Consider the following 22,241-nt stretch of genomic DNA (forward strand, 5'->3'; position numbering starts at 1 on the left):
GGAATGGGGACAATAGTATCAACAATAAAAACAACAGAAAAGAGTAATGTATATTTAAACAACCCTTGGGGAAAAAGAGCAAAAGTCATTTATTAGATCAAATAAATGTAAAAACACAGATAACTCGTATGTGAAGAAAGAAACTGAGATACTTGCTTATGATAAGTATCGTTATACAAGGGTGGGGAAAAGTAGGTTTATAGTTGTGAGAACGGGAGACACAGTTTATTCCTCTCTTTTTATTAATTATTGTATTATTTTCCATGTGAACAACTGTAAACCTACTTTACCAACGCCTGTATTGCTTTCTCCCTTAAATTACACTTTTTTCAATCACAGGATAAATAGCTTTACATTTGCTATAGCTGTGACCAATACCTAAACAAAGTTAGCAGTAGGTGGAGAAGAAATTGCTGATATTTTTTGTTTATTTAAAAAAATCATTTTAGAATAACAAATCACTGATATTAGTGGTAGCAAATTTCACTGTATTTATTACACTTAAACTATGAACCATAGACTATAACTTAGGGAAGTTTTCATTATTGAGAAGTAATTCTGCCAACTGTATTTAAGGAAGTGTAACTAGACTGTGATTTTTTAAATTCCTGCTTTCTAAGTCTAAACACATAATACCATATTTACAATGTTATAAGCTACCACTAATATACAGGATGGGGCAAAAGTAGGTTGACAGTTGTGAGTATGAGAAACAATTTATTCTTGTCTTATTTATAAATTATAGTATTATTTTTCCATATGAACAACCATAAATCTACTTTTGCTCCACTTTGTACTTTATTAAAGCAATAAAGGCCAATTTATAATATAAACAATAGGAAAAACCCAAAAGGGTTTCTTTGAGGGGTGCCTTAACCCTGAATCATTTAACAGTTACTTTTACTTTTTCTAATTTTATACCCAATAGTTAGTTTCCAAGAATGTTTTTTAAATTAAGAGATTTGTAATTTAAAAAATGTTATTTTGCATAATCAAAGCATGAGAATACACAAAATTTTTAATTTAAAGCCTTTTATTTACTGTTCATCAATAACAGATGCATCTCAAACTCCAACACCCTAAATCCCAATGTTAGTGGCATATTATGTTTTGCTATTTGAGGAAATGCATTTGTTTTAGACAACAGAAGAGTAAACCATACTTTTTCAAGGCAGAACAACAGGTTTAGGAATCTTGTAAACAGAAATCTAATGGGTGGTCTTAAAAATTTGTTAGATGTAAACCTTTAAAAAATTTAAATTTAGAAGCAGATCAATAATTTAGAACTTGAAAGTTATATACCTAAATCAAGAATGTGTCATTCCTTTGGAGAAAAATGCTTCCATTTTGGCAATTAAAAGAAGACATCCAAGTTATATCTGAAGAGGAACAACCCCTTAAAACTCGTTCAGTGATTTAAAAATCATAAAAATAGGCATGACTTTAAAAAATAAGACCTATGATGAGACCATAGAAGAAATTAAATTGTCCTCCCTAATGGAATTACCATTTTAACTTAATTAATATTAAATATGTAATTGTAAAATTCTAATTTATTAATACAATTCCTAGCAACACCCTGGGACAGTTTTTTCTGGTCATACACGAGTTTATTCCAAAAATTTTATGTGGAAAAAAACAGGTCCTAGAACAGGTAAAATATATTGAAAAAAAAAGTGAGTAGAATCCCTCAGTTGTAGCTACAGCAATCAGGACAGTGAGGTATTGGCAGAGCAACAGACACAGAACAATGGAACAGATCAGAGAAGCCAGAAATAGACCTACACAAATATGCTCAACTGTTTTTTCACAAGGATGTGGAAGCACATTAATGGAGAAATGGTGCTGCAGCAACTGGACACCATTAGGAAAAAAATAACTTTGACCTAAACCTCATACCTTTACCCACAAATAAACTCAGAATTAGGTCCAGACTTAAATGTGAAACATAACACCATAAAACTTTTTCTAGAAACATTTTTAATTTCTTAATTTTCCATTTTTTATGGATTTGAGAGAGAGAAAGAGAAACATACATCAATTTGTTGTTCCATTTATTTATGCATTCACTGGTTGATTCTTATATTTGCCCTGACCAGGGATTGAACCTCCCACAACCTTGGTATATGGGGACAATGCTGCAACCAACCAAGCTACCCTACCAGGGTTAGAAAAAATTTTTGAGAAATTCTTAAGGAACCAGGTTTGGTGAAGAAGTCTTAGACAGAACACCAAAAAGATAGTCCACAAAAGGAAATACTAATTTGGCCTCATCAAAATAAATACTTTTGTTCCATAAAATACCTTGTCCAGAGGATTGAAAGACAAGCTACAGAGTAGGAGAAAGTAGCTGTAACACCACATATCTAACAAAGAATTATTATCTAGGATATATAAATACCTCTCAAAACTCAACATTAAAAATAAACAATCCAATTAGAAAATAGGCAAAATAGTCCTGGCCGGGAAGCTCTGTTAGAGCGTTGTCTTGATATTCCAAGGTTGCAGGATTGTTCCTAGCGGTCAGAGCTCATACAGAAAGCAACCAAGGAATGCATAAGTGGAACAACAACTTGATGTCTCTCTCTCCCCCCCTTCCTCTCTTTCTCTAAAGTCAATAAAAATGAAAAAAAAAGAAAATAGACAAAATACATGAAAACACATTTCAAGAGATGGGAATTAAACACATGAAAAGATGTTCAACACCATTAAGCATTGGACATGCAAAATGAAACCAAAATGAGATATCACTACACACCTATCAGAATGGGTAAAAGAAAAAACAATGAATATCAAATGTTGACAGGGATGTGGAAAAAGTGGGCCACTCCTACATTGCTGGTGGGAGATTAAATGATACGGTCACTGTGGAAAAACATTTTGGCAGTTTCTTATGAAACTAAACATGAAACTTGCATACAACCCAGCAACTGCACTCTTCAGGCATTAATCCCAGAGAAATGAAAACTTACATTCACACAAAAACCTGTATACGAATGTTTATAATAGCTTTATTTTTAATAGCCAAAACTGGAAATGGCCTATATATCCTTCAATGGATGAATGGTTAAATAAACTATGGTATATCTATACCATGGAATACTATTCAGCAATAAAAAGGAAGGAGGTATTGATATACACCACTTAGATGACTCTACAGAGAATTATGCCGAGTAAAAAAAGCCAATCTGAAAAAGTTACACATCCTATGATTCCATTTATATAATATTTTTGAACTGACAGAATTATTCAAATGGCAAACAGATCAGTGGTTACCAAGGGTAAAGATGGAGGAAGGGGAGGAAGCAGGTGTTTGTTGTTACAAAAGGGTAACAAAAGGGATTCTAGTGGTGATGGAACTCTTCTGCATTTTGACTCTACCAATATCAATATCTTGATATTGATATTGTACTATTATTTTGCAAACGGTTGCCATTGGGGGAAACTGGGTAAAAGGTACACAGGATCTCTCTGTGCCATTTCTTATAAGTAATGTGTCTAAGATTATTGCAAAGTATAAAGTTTAAATAAAAAATCCTATTTGGAATTAAATACAGAATATACTACAATTAAGTTAATGGGGAAAAGAGAAGAAAATCTACTTGCACTAACTCCATGTTCTGTTTTAAACATTATTCCCATTAATCTTTCCAAAACATTATTGACATAACTCCTGTCATAGTATCCTTAGCCTATACAATCAATCCATGATTGCACTAGAGTATCTGATCTGGGTAAAACATATTTCTCTCTGTTCAATACCAAAATAAAAAGCTAATATAATGGAAAATTTCAGGACTAAAACCCATCAATGCAATCCAATTTAGGTATTTGTTATTAGAAATATATTTTACTTGTTCAGATGATCCTTCTCCCTATTTACATGGCTCCCTCCCTGATCTCCTTCGTGTCTTGCCTCAAATAACTCCCTCTCAATGGAACCTTCTGAGACCACATGATTTGAAATGAAAATGCCCTTCTTTCCACCCCCTATTCTTTCAATCCTGTTTTTAATTTTCTCCACAACCATTACCAGCCAATATGTTATATCACTGTTTACTTTCTATTTCCCCCTAGTAGGATGTAAACTTCATAGAGTGATAATTTTTGTGGGTCTTTTCTTTTCAGTCACAGGTATAATCCCCACTGCCTGGAGTAGTACCTGGCCTATAGTAGGCACTCAGTAAATATTTGAGTAACTGAATGAATGAATGAAATGGAATAAAATTTTTTTTCTTGGTGATAAGTAATACAAATAGTGGTTCTACAAGAGAGGAACCAGTTCAGAAATAATTGAAAGTGATAAACCTTATAATGTATACTCAATATACTGATATTAAGAGTTTTCAAAATCTTTTGGATGTTATTACAATATAGGAAACTTTAAGATCGATAATTAAGACTGTAGCTTTGTTAGCATAAGGAGAACTTTGGATTAAAGATATGACCTAGAAAAATAATTGACCACTACAAAGCTATTGCTAAGGAATTTGCATTAGCTATGGAAGAGCTGGAAGCTGATTAAGTTACAGGTGAAGTGAATTTCAGAGTTCTTGTCAACTTTAATCACATGGCACCTGCCATTTTGTTACCATCTCAAAGAAAGCACCAGTTAGTACAAAGAGATTCAGGGAAGAAGGGTCATTCCTATTAAAGAAAGTAGAACCCTGGGTTGGTGTTTAAATTTATACTGAGAACAGTGATGGGTCCGGCGTCAGGAGACCCCATCCTCTACCACCATGTGCTGACGCAAATCAAAATCAATTAGACCTCTGTTGCCTCATCCGTAAAGCATTAGTGGACAGATTAGACGCTTTATTTATCTTAGTGAGACCGGTGCCTGGCATACTGTTAATAACTAATACAGGCTTATTAAATGAATTAAGTAATTATATAGAAAGTTCTAATTGGGTCTCCCAGAAATTGTATCTTTTCTTGATTACACTACAGCCCCCCTCTCTCATGGAAGCTTATTCTTTCCTTAACGGCCTGCAAGGTACTAACTGCCCATAAGAGCAAGAAGATTGGGGCCAGGAATTTCTCTGTGTGTGAATTCAGAAGATAATGGCGGAGTTGGGTTGTAGATATCATTAGCTATTTTGACCTAATGCCGTGCAGGTGAGTCTGGGGCCAAGGGCACTTGAAACAAAAGCTGTGACTTGAAACTGAAGGTGATTCTTTTCACCATCCTTTGATAATTTCTCACTTATATTCTCCCCTAAAAAGTCTAAAGGTAAATACTCCTTCAAACTTAATGCCACAAGTTCTAAATGTCAAACACCAAACTCTTCTGAAAATGTCAAGTGCTATATGTAACTCAGTATCATTTCTGAATGGATACGTAAGAGACTAGTACTGGTGGTCACCTCCTGGCAAGGGAAATGGGGAATTGGGGTCAGGGGCATGAGGATTACTGTCTTTTCTTTAGGTTCATTTATATCTTTTTAACTTTTTCATATATTTCAACATATTTCATATTTCAAAAGTAAAGTTAAAAAATAAATATTTTAGATGCAGTCAGCAATGTTTCAGGGGTGTCCAACCTGTGGCCTGTGGGCCACAGGCAGCCTGTGATGGCTATCAGTGCAGCCCAACACAAAATCAGAAATTTACTGAAAACCTTTGTTTTGCTCATCAGTTTTCATTAGTGTTTGTGTATTTAATGTGTGGCCCAAGACAACTCTTCTTCCAGTGTGGCCCAGAGACACCAAAAGGTTGGACACCCCTGCTTTAGATCAACTAAAACCATTGTGTTTAAAAGTATTTATCATTTACTTCTGCACTTTAATACTGCTTACCTTTGCTTCTAGAGTAGGTGTTCAGTAAGTGTGTTTAAACAAGAAAGTTTGTAAACATCTACTATACAGTAAGTTTTAAAAAGGTGATTATACAACTTTTACAGGCTTTCCATTATCCAAGTAAAAATAATACTAAGGACAAAAGTACTGGGAACAAGTTGAAGATAATAAGCTAGTAAACATCAGAAAACAAGAAAAAAATAGCTATTCTTAGATATAGAAATCAATATTGCTCAGAGTCAATCAAAACATTTACCTTAATAGCATAGTGATAAATGAAATGTTATCTTGTCAGTACCACCTCTAACTTATTAGCTGATCTGTGATTAGACATTTAATATTAACATGTTTCATTATTCATAGTAGCCAAAAAGTGTAGACAACCCAAATGTCTATCAACAGGTGAATGGATAAGAAAACATGGTACATCTATACAATGGAATATTATCAGCTATAAAAAGAAATAAAGTATTGATACATGCTCTAATGTGAATGAACCTTGAAACATTATGCTCAGTGGAAGAAACCAGACACAAAAGACCACATACTATTTGGTATATTCATATGAAACTCCAGAATTGTGAAATCTATAGCGACAAAGTAGATTAGGGGTTATTTAGAGCTGAGAAGGTAGAGGGCTGCTGGAAAGGATAATAGCTCAAGAGTATGGGGTTTCTTTCTGAGATGAGGTAAATGTTTGGAAATTGCGGAGATAGTTGTCCCTGTCTGTGAATATATTGAACTGTACACTTTATATGGGTGGTATGGAATGTGGACTGTATCTCAATAAAACTGCTTTAAGAAGTGAAAAATGGACTTCTAGATGAGATGAAAAAGTAGTTAAATGATCTGTTCACCTCATCCCATGCCTACATCAAAATTACAACTAAATTGCAGAACAACCACTCTTGAGAACCATCTGAATAGAACCCCTATAAATAAGGAAATAAAGAAGAAGCAAAGCCATGTCAAGTCTGTAGAAGGGGCAGGTGATGAAATGGGCTGGTCCAACATCCACATGTGGCGGTTAAGAATTGAGAGGAATGTCTCAGCGGCAGAGGTCTCTACTGAAGAGCGCGGGGTTCCAGCCCCACACTGGGCTCCCAAGCCCAGACCACCAGTTGGGGAAGAGGAGTCCCCACCACAGCTGGCTGTGAAAATCAGCAGAGACGCAGTGTGGGTGAGGTAGAGGGCTGCTGCAGACCCAGGCATGCTCTTAAAGGGCCCATGCACAGACTCAGTTGCTCACAAACACTCATCCTAAGCTCCAGCTAAGGGCACCAGGGACACATAGAGAAGAACTGAATTTTCTGGAGGGGCAGCTCTCTCTGGTGCCCAGGGTGCCATTGTTCCTTTGTTGAGCAACCCACCCCTGCCACACCCTACAGGGGCAGGCAGGTGCCAAATCTGTGTCTTCATTAACCAAATTAACACAGCTCTTGCTCTGACCTAGTGATCTCTGAGACCCAGACCCACCCAATTGTTCAACCGGCCAGAATCTCTTTTGAAGGTTAAACCACACAAGGGGCCAGCCTGGACCCATGCTGTGGACATTCCTAACAATCTCTCAAAAGGCCGTCAAACCCCAAACAAGCATCGGCTGACTGAAGCATGCACTATACCTCTTGCAAAGAGGCCCCATGCTTGGCACTAGTGGTATTTGGCCTTGGTTTACAGTATAACCGCTCGTGGTGCCTCTGAGCCCTGCATAGGCAGCCACCAACCCAAGATCACTTTCTAGGTCCTATCAGGTGGGCCCAGGCTAGACACAGGCAGCAGCTGATCTTGGCCTGCATAGAAGTCCCTCCCAAGAAGCCCCAGAACCAACACACCAGGTGGCTGGCTTCAGACAACAGAGAACTACCTGATTAGCACCACAAAAGACACACTCAAAGGGTCAACTGGGCAAGCACCTGAGCTCCTGTAAAGCAAATTCCACTCTGTGGGGTCAGCCCCCACAAAACGGCTTTTCTGCTGAAGTCATGGCCAGCCCTCACAGCCAATCAGCCTGAAAGATCAATCCATCCACTGACATGCTAACAGCAATCAAGGCTCAACTACAACAGGAGGACACACACAACCTACACAATGGACACCCCTGGAGCACCAGGCTCAGGTGACCAGTGAGACTGTGACTCTGGGCCCCACAGGATACCTACTATATAAGGCTACTCTGCCAAGACTGTAGCAGATATACATAATACATGGGAAAAAACACAGGGATGAAGCCAAAATAAGAGAACTAAGAAATATGTCCCAAATTAAAGAACAAGACAGAATTCCAAAAAAAAAAAAAAAAAACAAAAACAAAACCCGAAACAAAATGGACGCAAGTGATCTACCAGATGTAGAGTGCAAAACACTGGTTATAAAGATGTGTAATGAACTTAGGGGGAGAATGGATTGTTTCAGTAAGAACTTCAACAAAGAGACAGGAAACATTTAAAAAAGAAAATAGAAACCATAAAAAAGAACCAGTCAGAAATGAAGAATATATTAGATGGAACCAGCATCAGATTAGAGGAAGCAGAGGGTCAAATCAGTGATATGAAAGATAAGGTAGCAGAAAACACCAAACTGGAACAGAAAAACAATTTTTAAATGAGGATAGCTTAAGAGGCCTCTCGGAAAACATCCAGCACAACACCACTGGCATCGTGGGGTGTCCAAAGTATAGAAGACAGCAAGGAATTAAAAACGTACTTGAAGAAATAATGACTGGAAAACTCCCCTAACCCAGTGAAGGAAATAGACATACAAGTGCTGGAAGCACAGAGAGTCCCAACAAGGATGAACACAATGAGGCCTACACCAATACACATCATAATTAAAACGGCAAAGGTTAAAGACAAAGAGAGAATCTTAAAAACAGCAAGGGAAAAGCAGTTAGTTATCTATAAGGGAGCTCCCATAAGGATGTCAGCTGATTTCTCAACAGAAACATTTCAGGCCAGAAGGGATTGGCATGAAATACTCAAAGTGATGAAAATCAAGGATGTACAACCAAGATTACTCTACCCAGCAAGGCTATCATTTAGAATCAAAGGAGAGATAAAGAGCTTCCCAGACAAGAAAAAGCTAAAGGAGTTCATCATCACCAAACTAGTATTACAAGAAATATTAAAGGGACTTCTTTAAGAAGAAGGAAAAAATATGAATGAGAAAATATCTCAAAGAGGAATATTTTCAAAGACAAAGGCGAACACATAATGAAAGTAGTGGATCAACCAACACTAAAGCTAGTACAAAGGTCAAAAGGCAAAAGTAGGACGATAATGTGTAATTACAACAGGAAATTAAGGGATACATACAAACACACACACGAAAGAAGTAAAAAATAATGACAAAAATATGAGGGGCTGAGTAAAAATGGTAGTGATTATAGAATGTTTTTGAACTTAAGCGACCATCAACTCAAAATAGACTGCTAAAAACATAGCTTGGTATATATGAAGCACATGGTAACCACAAACCAAAAATATACAAGAGATATACAAGAAATAAAGAGAAAGGAATTCAGCCCTGGCTGGTGTGGCTCAGTGCATTGAGTGCCAGCCTGCAAACCAAAGGGTCGCTGGTTTGGTTCCCAGTCGGGGCACATGCCTGGGTTGTGGGCCAGGTCCCCAGCTGGGGGCATGTGAGAGGCAACTGATGAATGTAACTCTCGCACACCGATATTTCTCTCCCTCTCTTTCTGTCTCTCTAAAATAAATAAAATCTTTATTAAAAAAAAAAAGAGAAAGGAATCCAAACAACACTACAGTGAGTCAAACAACATAGAGTAAGAGAATAAGGAACAGAGAACTACAAAAACAATCAGAAAACAAATAAAATGGCAATAACTACATACCTATCAATAATTATTTTAAATGTAAACAGATTAAATGCTCCAATTGAAAGACAAATGGATAACGTGGTATATATATACACAATGTAATATTACTTGGCCATAAAAAAGAATGGAATCTTACCAGTTGTGACAGCATGGATGGGCCTAGAGAGTATTGTGCTAAGTGAAATTAGACATCGAAAGACAAATACCATATGATTTCACTTTTATGTGCAATATATAAAACAAAATAAACAAACAAGCATGAAGGAAGCAAACTCCTAGATGAAGAGAAAAAGCTGAAGGTTGCCATCGGAGAAGGAGGATGGGTAGCTTGGGTGAAAATGGTGAAGAGATTAAGAAGTACAAATTGACAGTTACAAAATAGTTATGGGGATGTAAAATACAGGTTAGGGAATATAGTCAATAATATTGCACCAACTATACATGGTGTCAGGTGGGGTACAAGATGTATGGAATTACTTTGTAAGTTATACAAAAGTCTAACCACTATGCTGTGCAGCTGAAACTAACACAATGTTGAATGTCAACTGCAATTGAGAATAAAAAATTAAAAAATAAAAATTAAAAAAATTGTAAGTGAAAAAATATTAGTATGTCCCAATTTCATCTTTAACTCTAAAGTCAGGCAGTTCTCACAGTGAGGGTGCAATCCGTAACACTTATTCATGACCATTCTTCTAAAATAACTAAAAGAGAAAGAAAACCAAGGAAGCCACTTGCTGTCTCCTTATAGGTTTGCGTTGTTATGTACTGTATTCAAGATGACTCACAGGTTACTAATTTTCCTTAAAAATTATTTATTTATTTATTTTTAGAGAGGGGAAGGGAGGAAGAGACGGAGAGGAACATTAATATGTGGTTGCCTTTCACACGCCCCCTACTGGGGGCCTCACCGGCAACCCAAGCATGTGCCCAAGACTGGGAATGGAACCAGCAACCCTTTGGTTCGCAGGCCGGCACTCAATCCACTGAGCCACACCAGCCAGGGTGATTTTCTGATTAGGATTTCATAATTTAATCTTTATACACTGAAATATTATTCATCCATAGAAAGGAATGACGCTTATTATTCAGCAAGAACTATTCATGGCCATTTATTTTTCATTCTTTCAAATGTATACATGGAGACCTGCTGTGTGTCAGGTGCACTGCAAAGAACTAGGAGAATGGGGCCTCGCCCTCACGGTTTATTTTCCTTTCTCCCTAGAAGTACAGTTCTCTCTATAGTACATGGCAGGAATATAGCACTACTGCCTTTGAAGAAAAGCATATAGTACATTCATTTAATTCTCTCCCACCAAAATGAAACAATGATCAGACTTGGAATCCTGGGTTTTTCTGCTCATTTTAAAGTCTGTGACATTCAAGAAGCTCAAGGCAGGAAATTAAGGTATCAGCTATACCTATAGTTACTTACTATTATTCTTGAGTCAGATAAAACTTAATAGAATACTGAACTACAGAAAGTAGGAGAGCTGTGTGTACAAGTTAACAGTGAATCAATGTTTTTTACGGCTTCTGCATGCATGGATATTTCCACAGCTGCAGAACAAACTACTGCAGAAGTACATGCTGAGCACAACATCTACAATTTAGTAAAGCTGGAAAGAATTTTATTTTTGTAAAAACTAAATGGGGTGTGGCTCATTTTCTTGCCAAAGGGCTATTTTATTCCAAGACACTGGTGTCTGCTGACCTTCATTTATAGGCTGAGCAATGTTCTATTTAAGTAAAATTAACTCATTGTGGGCACTTTTTTAGGATATAATAATTATTGCGAAGAAATAACAATGTTTAAATTTGATTTGTTCTTAGTTTAGATTTGATTATATTGGGTTAAAAATGAATGTCTGTTGGCACAAGGTTTAAATTTAGAAATTACTTTATGTTAAGAATAAAAAAAGGCCATATTTAGGTTAATTTTCTACATGTGAGTATACTTTCAGGTTTCATGAAATCAACTAGTACTTTTGTGTTTTTTTTCTTTTACTAGACTGCAGGAGTATCTTATCTATCTTTGTAGGTCTAGTACTTAACAGTCTTCATTAAACTTCTATTTAGTTGAATGAATGATGAAATCATTCCACAAACAGACTAATTAAGTTATTGCCCATGTTACTCTCCTTGGCTATTACACCATTTGTAGTTTGTGCTATCTCAGTATACAACATTTCCAAGTTTTCCTGAGTTTTACATCTATTTAGAAATGGCTTATAAGCCTTCTTTTACATAATACTTACATATTTCAAGGTACTTGACTTGACTTATCAAACTTCTCCTTGGCTTTACAGAAATTTTCTGTGGCTACGGAAGTTTTCCCCCCTCTGCCAGCCCCTATGAATATATTATAGTTTGTTTTTTCTCAGAGGTCCAACTAATGCTGCAACACTTGGATTTAGGGTAAGATACCAAATACCTGGGTTGGCTTATATTTTTAAATGTGTAAATCTGTCAATATTACTGTTTTGTGATCTACACTTAATGATAATTTGGCTATCTTTGTTTTTTAATTATAATAAGACAAAACATAAAAATTTAATTGTTCATAAGCACTTGCAAAAATAATTCGACTGTAGCTTTAAACTGGAGACCCACAAACTGCTCAAAATATTTGTTGAATGTGTCAGTGTCCTTTATCATTTCCTGGTTTTTCCTTTTGAAAACTTCCACTGGAAGAAAAACAGGCATCATAAATTTAAGATTAATATGTTCTGGACTCACCCATTTCTAAAGGCTACAAGTCACCTTGGAAAGACAGAAATTTAATATATAACCTTCTTCGATCCCCAGCATTTTATGTTTTCACTTATTTATTTTTCCTTTTCTCCTATTTTTGAAAGATAAACTTTCTAACATTCACATGCCTACTATTTCTACTATTGTAGAAACACTGAAGAACCTGAAGAACCTGAAGCATTTTTTTCCTCCGCCCCCCAAAATCCGGCATCAACATCACTTCCTACCTTTCATCCTGATCTAAGCTATATTTGTTAGTGGCAATAAATTTATAATGATGTCTGCAATGTATTAAAAGAGTCGTATGTCCAATTTTCCTTTGAGACCTAGTCCTTTAGACTCTTAGATGGCATATTCCCACAAAAGGATAAATTAAGTGGTAAACAGGTTTTGTAGGTAAATCAACCCGGAACTTTGTTAAAAATCCCTCACATTCGGCCCTGGCTGGTATGGCTCAGATTGAGCGCAGGACTGAGAAGCAAGAGTCGCTGGTTCGATTCCTGGTCAGGCATATGCCTGGGTTGCAGGCCAGGGGCGCACAAGAGGCAACCACACCTTGATGTTTCTCGCCCTCTCTCCCTCCCTTCCCCCTCTCTAAAAATAAATAAATAAAATCTTTAAAAAAAATCCCTCACATTCACAATGAAAAAAAAAAGCAATCAAAAGCATTATTTTCACAATGCCATTAAATAAAACAGAAAAAATTAATCCCATTTATCTGGGTTGGTGATACTCAAGGAAAAAGGGTTTAAATGAGAGGAAAATGAAGAGGAGATAGATGTGCGTACCTGACAAAGATCATCTGACGCAACATTAACTGAATTTGTGAATGGGAATATTTAATTAAGTACCTACCATATGCTCGTTTCTTTTCTTTTTTAAAAAGATTTTTAAAATTTATTTATTTTAGAGAGAGGGGAAGTGATGGAGAAGGGGAGAGAAAGAAACATAGATGGGCCGCCTGTGGCATACACCCTGACTGGGACAGAACCCACAATCCAGGCATGTGCCCAGACTGGAATCAAACCAGTGACCTCTTGCTTCGTGGAGCAAAGCCCAACCAACTGAACCACACCAGTCAGGGCATATGCTAGTTTCTTTATAAACGTTCTCATTTAATTCTAAGGCCAATGATGTAAATAAGAGGTATTATCACATTTTATCGATGGAGAAGATGAGATTGAGGACTTAAAGAACTTCCCCAATGTCACAGAGATATAAAAATAACAAAGCCATTTTATGCTAAAATCCATTCTGACTGTGAAACAGCATGACTATGAAACACACAATCCTTCTGAAAAGAAAAGGAAAAAGGAGTTATGAGGTCAAACAAACCTTCCAGTATGGTCCTCAGTGAGACTGGTGAACTGAGGGGAGGAAAAAACATCAGGGAAGGGTCTATGAAGTAGCATGGGATAAACTTAGAGAGACATATGCCATGTACAAGGAACCATTCAAATAAACAAAATATTTAAGTCAAGCATTTGTAATTTGGAGAGTCACCATATACTGACACTAGGCACAAAGCAAGTGGAAGCATCAGAATTTTTACCACACTTGAATCTCTGATTAGTAATATTATTTAAGCAACCTGAATGAAATAAAAAATTTTCTGTTTATTGAGCGCTGTCAAGGTAATTTAAGAGACCAATAGCCTGGGATTAAACAAACCTATCAACAAACACCCATTTAACCAACTCCAGGATTAAAAGTTTCCATAGGATACTGAAGGTTTATGATCACAAATAAGCTCTGTATACTTGAACTGAGTTTTATATTAACATGAAATCTACAGGCTACTTAAAAACAAACCTGTCTCCCTTCCTCCAGTAACAGTTCCGTTTCAAAAAATAGAACTTCCTATGATTGTATACCGTACAGGATTCTACTTCATCCTGCTTTGCACCTGTTAACTAGATCAGAGGAAACCAAAGTATTTCCAAGACATATACTTTACCTAAACCAGCTCCAGTTTAAATCACGCACAATACGCTATATAAAGATCGGCTTTCTTTTCTTTTTTTTGATTGCCACTGTTCGCAATCAAGGCTCATTTTGCCGATGTGTAACTTTCGAAGATTGTCAAAAGAAGTCATCTTTAAAAACAAAACTCCTTGACATTTCTACGTATTTATCTCAACGAAATAATCAGTTGCAAAATGGGTCTTGCCCAAGGAAGTTCTCTGAAGCACTTTCTATAAGATATGAAAATAACAAACTTCCAACGACCTGGAATCAGTAAAATAGATTATGAAATATCCATCACACAGACTATCATACAGTGACTTTAAACATTTTCAAAAATATTTGATCACATGAAAACATGTTCAGAACATAGTAAGTGAAAAGAATAGGATACAAACTGTATAATCCTGCTTGATCCCAACTGTAAAAATATCTAACTTTCTCTTGATTCGGGAAATAGGTAAAACATGTAAAGAAGTGGTAGGTGGTACAATTTTGAGTAATTTTAATTTTCATTTTTATAAACCCGTTTATGGCCCTGGCTGGTGTGATTCAGTGGATTGAGTGCTGGCCTGCGAACCAAAGGGTAGCGGGTTCGATTCCCAGTCAGGGCACGTGCCTGGGTTGCAGGCCAGGTCCCCAGTAGGGGGCACGTGAGAGGCAACCACATATTGATGTTTCTCTCCTCTTTCTCCCTCCCTTCCCCTTTCTAAAAATAAATTTTAAAAAATCTTAAAAAAAACCTGTTTATGTTTTCCTTTAAGATTTTTATAATGATCTTGTATTTCTTTAATACAAAGTCAAGTGATTAAAAGCATCCTAAGTATGCACTACTTAAGACAGTTTTCCAGTGTCTTAGATTACCTTAGCAACCTTTAGATTACTAAATCATACATATGGGCTTTTATAGCAATAGGATATACTCCAGGCACCATTTCCTACTATTTTCACCTCTGAGAAAACACTTTGCAGTCTATGATGGTAATTCTCCCTGACCTGAAAGACATACCCCAAAATACCAAAATGGACCATAAGAAATGGCAAAATGGGAATACAGAGGCAAATTAAGAAATACAGCGAAAAAAGCTTAAAAATTATACTCATCTATGACATCACTCAGTGTCAATAACAGAAGATCAATTCTGAGCGCACACTATGTAATCAGAGCATGTAATATAAAACACAGTGATACCTATAGTCAAAGCTATGATGCTACCCTCACAAATTTTATTTTATAGATGGTAAAAACTTTATATAAATATATATAAAACAGTTTAAGAGAATCAGAGTTGTATTTTCAGTGGACAATTTACAAGGTAATAAAAAATAATTTGCTATTGACATTTTAAACCAGAAATGGTGAAAATAAGAGCTCAGACTTTACAAAAGAAAATGATTTCTGTTAGCAAAGAGAACCCACTCTTCAGAACTGGTCCTATGATACCAGGTTAATTTAAAAGTCCTTTAACCCAAGGCTTTCTGCTTATTTCATTTTGATTGACTATTATCACTTTACAAATGATATTTTAATAAATGTCTTCAAACATAAGTTTAACCAATGAGAAAAATACACGATAACTCAAAAGAACTGCAGTTAAAAAACCACATATAATTGGCAAGATAATAATAAACATTAAAAATAAATTACAAGTTAATAGATTTGAGGGTAGGGGGTTAAAATGACCCATCTAAAAAAAGAACAGGAAAGTGACCCATAGCCCCACACTTTGTTTTTCAAATGAAGATCTATATTAACATCTTGCCTTTTCTGCGTTAATGACTGGCATGCCACTTAGATAAATAGATTATCTCCTTCTTTATGTACTTTTGCATACCTGCAAGTTGTGCTCCCTTAGAACGCAATTATAAGGAGAAACACTTGATTTTTCATGAGTAATTTTGCACAAAACTTCTTACTACAGGCAATCACAAAACTAAGAATGAAGTATGATAAGCCAACATATTCTGTTATAATTAATAATGAACATCAAAACACTGGTCAGTAGTTACTTGAGAAGGGTAAAAAAATCCCCAACCCACCACGACATTAATGGCTTTCCCAGGCTATGTGGCACAGCCGAGGGGATAAAAAAAAGTGTAAGAAAGTATTACGTATGGGTTTTTATTCTTGTGTTATCGACCATTTCTCTTATTTTTCATTATATTATGTCTGGCTTCATTTTTCCTTTGCTTGTGAAATTGGATGGCCGGAGAACATTTACAGACAAGTAAAAATGCGGCAAGACTTAAGTGAGGAGAACTCTACCATTTTTATAAACTCTTGTTAAAGCTCTAGTGTTTCTATGATATACTACTACAGCACTTTGAATTTATATAGCACCTGTCTGCTGAAAAGCCAAAGCTTACATAGCTCACTTATCCTTTCTGCATGCCTGTGAAATACATAGATTGGAAACAGATGGCTAACAAATACAGTGAAATCCATATGAACAGATAACTTCCATGATTTACTTAAGATGGGTTATCCATCCAAACTGTAGAGGACTAAAAGCCCTTGCATTCTACACTCAATGCCTTTTCTAACAAACATTACCTCCTTACCGTCAAACAAATTTCTAGATCGGTAAGAAAAATTAATTTCTCATAATATAAAATCAGTAGGTTTAATGTGCCAAAAGTCTTTGTAAAGAATGATATACTTGGTACCTCTATATTGAACTAACATTAGTCCTGGAATAAGCCAGTGGTGATCATCAATTTGCCCACAAGGTATTTAGCTTGGTTTAACAGAGTTGCATGAAAAATTGAAAAATCAACTGATAAATATAACTGAAATAATTCAGAGTGTAAGTATTTGAAAAAAAGTTCCCAGGAAAATAAAAACCTTGATCCATGCCCTCATTTTATAAATGAGAAATTTCCCGGTGCCTGGCACATGTATGTACTCGATGCTAGTTATCAATATACTAACTTTAAGTGGCTTTCTCAAGGTCAAAGTATGAGTCAGTTGCAGAGCCATGTCTAGAACCTAGTTCTTATGAAGCCAATTTCAACAAACTTCCCTCTTAGTATTTTAATTTTCGTTTAACCAGCAATGCTTTTTCATCCCCATGAGTTTATTCTCACTAATTTGTCTTTCAAGTACTAAATAAAGTAAATTCATTATTAAAAATGTTGAGTTTTTTGAAGCTGCCTCACCTTTACAATACAAGTTGGCCCAAGTATTATCAGATCTTTTTCTGAAGCTGACATTTCATGATTAGACAGTTTTTTGTATATCAAAGCCATAACTTTAACCAAAGCTCTCTCATAACTAAAAACAGCTAGTCGTGACCACTGGTATCTAAAAGAGCTTCCAACAAGTGTAACATATCCAAAAAGTTTTGAAACTTCCAACACATTTAACATACGTTACATGTTACATCACTCTTTAGAATAATTTATACAGACTTAGAACATGATCTAGCTGTTTTCTTCTAAAATGAGTTGTGGATTACTTTCCACCAAAAGAAAAATTACCATATGAGCAAGTACAAAATGATTCTAAAAACAGATACCCAAGTTGTCATGTATAGATAAATGTTTGTTTGCAATTTTATACCAGCTAATTTTGGAATCTGTACTAAATAGCAAAAACAAACAGTTTGGCATACATATTCCACCTAGATTACACTACCTCAAACACAATAGCAAACTCATGAATTTATCATATGTGCTAAGAATATTATGTCAGCAAATTTCTTGGAAAAGCAAGTAGAAATAATGCTTAAAATAGAATATGGAATCATGAATGGCAAGTGGACTTTCTTCTTTTCCCGTCAGTTTCTCCAAAAATAATCACTTTAGTGCTCAAGCACCAGGGCCTAACTACCCTCTTATTTCAAGCAAAAGTCATGATGTTTGCCTAGGAGCAAAATTTTATTTGGTTTCTGATAGTGCCCTTGATACTGACATTCTGCCAGTATAAATAGTCATGCTCAAATCTGATGTGCACATAACCATTTGTAGAAGAGACTGAATCTCAAACAAGTAATATTCATTAGTTATAATTAACCCTTCTACCCAAAATGCCATAAACCTACAGTTTTAGCAACTGAATCTCAATGGTGGCATCAGAGTAGAGACCACTTCAATGTTGATTGTACTAAGTCAATGCAGAGCATAACTTGTTTGGCTCCCCACCCCAAGTAAACAAAGAGGTTGATAACTTGATAGATCTAACAATAGAAATGAAGAATTAGATTTACAAACCCCTAACTTTAATCATAAATTTGGGTTCATTAGATCATACCACTAAAAAATGAAGTCAGCAATGTAGTTAGTGGTTTTAAATGAGTGGACATCTCAAGACAAAATGCCATGGACTAACAGCCTACTGATGATCCTATTTTGACATGAGTTAATAATATTGTAAAGAGTTTATCTTCCTACCACTTTACCTTAGTTGGATAGTTTACTCCCCTCTTTTGAGGTTAAATATTTATTACAAGTTCAGTCTAAAACTATATTATCACCTCATTTCCACTAGGGGGGTCTGTAGACCAGTGTAGTTAACTCCAATAATTCAGGTGCAGTTTAAAATCCACTTCCAGCTAATGTGTGCCTCAAGGCTAACCTCAGGGTCAGAACTACTGTGCTTTCAAGCAGTTCTAGTTTTTAGGCCCAGAAACCCCTGCACAGCAGGAAAATGGAGTGGTAGAATCAGTCAGAGGTTGCAGCAGTAGACAAAAGGTTTCTGGCTAATGCATACAAAGCAGGAACATCTCTTAATGTTCCCAGTTTCATTTTTAGCTGCCTTAGTTGGTTTCAAGGTTGAATTTATGTATCAACTACATCCATTTTTGTGAATAAGTAATGCTTTTAAACTCGTGACCTCAGAGATTCCTCTGCCCATTTCTATACTCAGCAATATATAATCTGAATAGCAAAACTGCCACGTTTTTCCTACAGCAACCCCATCTTGGGCCACAAGGGCGGGTATTGGTCACGATGGGAGTTGTTTAGTGTCCTCTCATTATTTTACCAAAATTTTGATTACAGGCAAAGTCCCAACTAACTTGATTTGTCAAATTTTGTGTCCACTGTTTTTGTACCTAATTTCTGATCCAATTAATTACAAATCACAAACAACCGATTGTTAATTTTATTGTTTTTTATTTTTCAACGGCATCTGACAGTCAATATTATTTTGTATTAGCTTCCGTTGTACAGCATAGTAGTTAGATAATCATATACTTTACAAAATGTTCCCGCCCCCAATATTTCCAGTACCCACCTGGAACCACACATAGTTATTACAGTATTATTGACTCTATTCCCTGTGCTGCCCGCATGACAATTTTGTAATTACCAATCTGTACTTCTCAATCCCTCCACCTTTTTCACCCAGTCCCTCATACTCCTCCACTCTGGCAATGAACTGATAGTTAATTTTAGTGAAGAGATGATCCACTACCTTCAAACAGATGCCTAATATAGAGAACACTACAATTAGAATATAGGCCAAATCCAGGAATATGGACAGAGCCTTATTTTTTTAACACTATCTTATGGGATATAGCTTCAGATCTATCATTTACGAATGAGAGAAGATGTGAATAAAAGTACAATTTTCCTAGAAAATAATTAATAACATATTTTTAAAATTAGAAAAGCCTTCACTAGAGTGAAGGTCCATATGTCCCAGCACAAACATATTTCAAACCCTTATTTTAAAAACAACTCACTCCTCTTTTTATTTTTGATAAAATCTGACGACTAAATTCTCTCTGTTCCTCTCATCCAATCCAAGTGAATCCCCTTGAGTAGAAACTAAGTTCACACTTCCCTCCCTTTATTTATTTATTTATTTTTGCCCCAGTAGTTTTTGGAATAGGGACTTCAGCCGTTACTTTCCTATCTTAAAGTCAAAAGAGGTCACGTGACCATTACCCTAGAGGCATCGGAGACTTGAGGCACGTGATGCCCAAAGGCATGCATTAGACTTCGGCCACTTCGTTGGAATTCACTGTAAATTGCATCTTCAGGATCAGACTCAGGCTCCCAAATACATCGTGACATGCAATTAAGTGTAATACTTATTACCTCAGTTTTTAACTTCACATATGTTTTATACCTACTGTGTGGCCAGCCAGACTCTCTTCTCTGTCCTGCACCCCTCGTAGCAGGTCAGGCACCCCAAGCATCCCGTTTATCTGGTCCTAAATGGCCAGGCTCTGCAACCCAGTTAGCTGTAAGCTCAACTTTCCGCACCACTACGGATGCGGTACATATCAGGAGAGGTGCAAGAAGCATCGTATATGACATTAACCTCACTCCACCTTCCAGGCTGGGATCATCTCCTGCCCTGGAGCGAGGCAACTGAAGTCGCCTGCACAGTAGAGCAGCAGCAACATAGGCGGCGGCGGCGGCCAACTTTAGGACTGGCGAGAAGCCCGGGCGGGGTGGTCGGCGTCCCTTAGCCTCTCATTAGAGCGTTTAAGGACTGCGGGTAGAGGAAAGTAAATGCCGGCAAGTGCAGCTGTGTGGGGGGAGGGGGATAGCACTCGCTCTCCCACTGCCCCTAAGGCTCTGCCTCCCAGGGCGACCTGAGAGGTCCCCGGTAGTCTCAGTGGCCGCGCGCTCAGGGCTACAGAGCCGGAAGGGCTGTGAAGGGAGCGGACTGCCGGCGAGAGTCGGGGGAGAGAACAGAAAGGTACTGCCCCATTGGCCTGGGAGATGTTCGGCTGCTGAAAGGAAAAAAAGTGCTTACTCATAGGGAGACTCGGTGCGATCGCGACGCTCTCGCTAAGGACAGGAGAAGCAGGCGGACGGCTTGCCACCCGAGCCTCGTTCCCTCCCAGGGACACGGCGCCCCCAAGGGCCCCGGGGCGGCGGGGACCCGCGAGGTCACCCGAGGCGGGTGAGCAGGAGCTAGAGGCGTCGCAGGCTGCGGGATCCGGGATTTCCTGAATCCGGAGCGGGGAGAGGGGTGAGGTGGGGGTTGGGGTGGCAGTAGCTGGAGAAGGACAACAGAGGGAAGTTTGGGCGCTCGGTTTACACTTCGGGGCCGCCGCCACAGAAGGGAAGAAGGGCAAGGGTTGGCGTCAAGGACTCCAGCTCAAGGTTGGCAACAAGTTAAAAGCAACTACTGGGAAAGCACCATCTCTATAGTGAAGAGCAGAAAACGTACTTGCGGCGGGTGCTGGTCGTGAAGAACACTGTCAGTCCCACCCGTCTCTGATGGTAACGATCGCTTTTGGCTCCCAAGGACTAAGGCTGAGATTTTTCCTGCCCCCACTCTCAGACCGCTGCGCCCGCCAATCCCCCCGCCCCCTTCCAGCAAGGCACGTTCCTACTGAGGTTCTGGGAGATGCTCTGCCCAGGACCCACTCCAGCCAACGCCCAGGCACACCCCCTACCTTCGTGCCCTCCCGTGCTGACAAAGCACTTACCTTAAGTCACAGAGTACCGGATCTGGCCCGACTGCCTTCGACCGACGCGCTCAAACAACTTCTGCCTCTCGGAATCTTTGAGGCTGCTTTTCTAAAGCCAGCACTCCCTCCCCTCCGGCAAGCCCCTCCGCCCCTCGGCCGCCGCCATTGGTTCGGGTGGTGCTTGCAGGCGGCCTGGGAACCAGGAAGCGGATTGGGCCGTGAGCCTGTCATATCAGCTGGGTGGGGACCTCGGAGAATAATCACTGGGAAAGGCGCCCGGGCTGGAACAGTGGGGCTGGGATCTGACACTGGTCCCCAGCCCCTGCTTCTTCCTCTCTCTGGTTAAGAAAAGATTAGGAAAGTTCACAGTGCCCGACTCATAGTACATGGTCAAAAAAATCTTGTGGAATAAGTGAAAAGATGGGAATGTCGAGAATGATGGTTTGAATGCCACCAAGCCCCTACTTAATTCTATGGAAGATACAGTTTCTCCCTGAAATCTTTAAGAGTACG

At 37.9% G+C, this 22,241-nt stretch overlaps 1 protein-coding gene across 3 annotated transcripts in view; it reads right to left on the reverse strand.

The window, feature by feature from the left end:
- LOC129080842 (plastin-3) overlaps nt 1-21,988 on the reverse strand; it is an 81,848-nt gene extending 59,860 nt beyond the window's left edge. The window contains exon 1 of one of the 3 annotated variants that reach the window (XM_054586292.1): nt 21,747-21,988. The gene's annotated coding sequence lies outside the window, so the exon portion shown is untranslated. Of the gene's footprint in view, nt 1-21,064; nt 21,164-21,484; nt 21,522-21,746 lie in introns of those variants that run through there. The other 2 variants (XM_054586293.1, XM_054586294.1) reach the window with 2 other exon arrangements.
- Nucleotides 21,989-22,241: the final 253 nt, after the last annotated feature.

This window comes from Pteronotus mesoamericanus, unplaced genomic scaffold, assembly GCF_021234165.1.
Source record: "Pteronotus mesoamericanus isolate MK-2021 breed Mesoamerican mustached bat unplaced genomic scaffold, CSHL_Meso_final contig_935, whole genome shotgun sequence".
Classification (NCBI taxonomy): domain Eukaryota; kingdom Metazoa; phylum Chordata; class Mammalia; order Chiroptera; family Mormoopidae; genus Pteronotus; species Pteronotus mesoamericanus.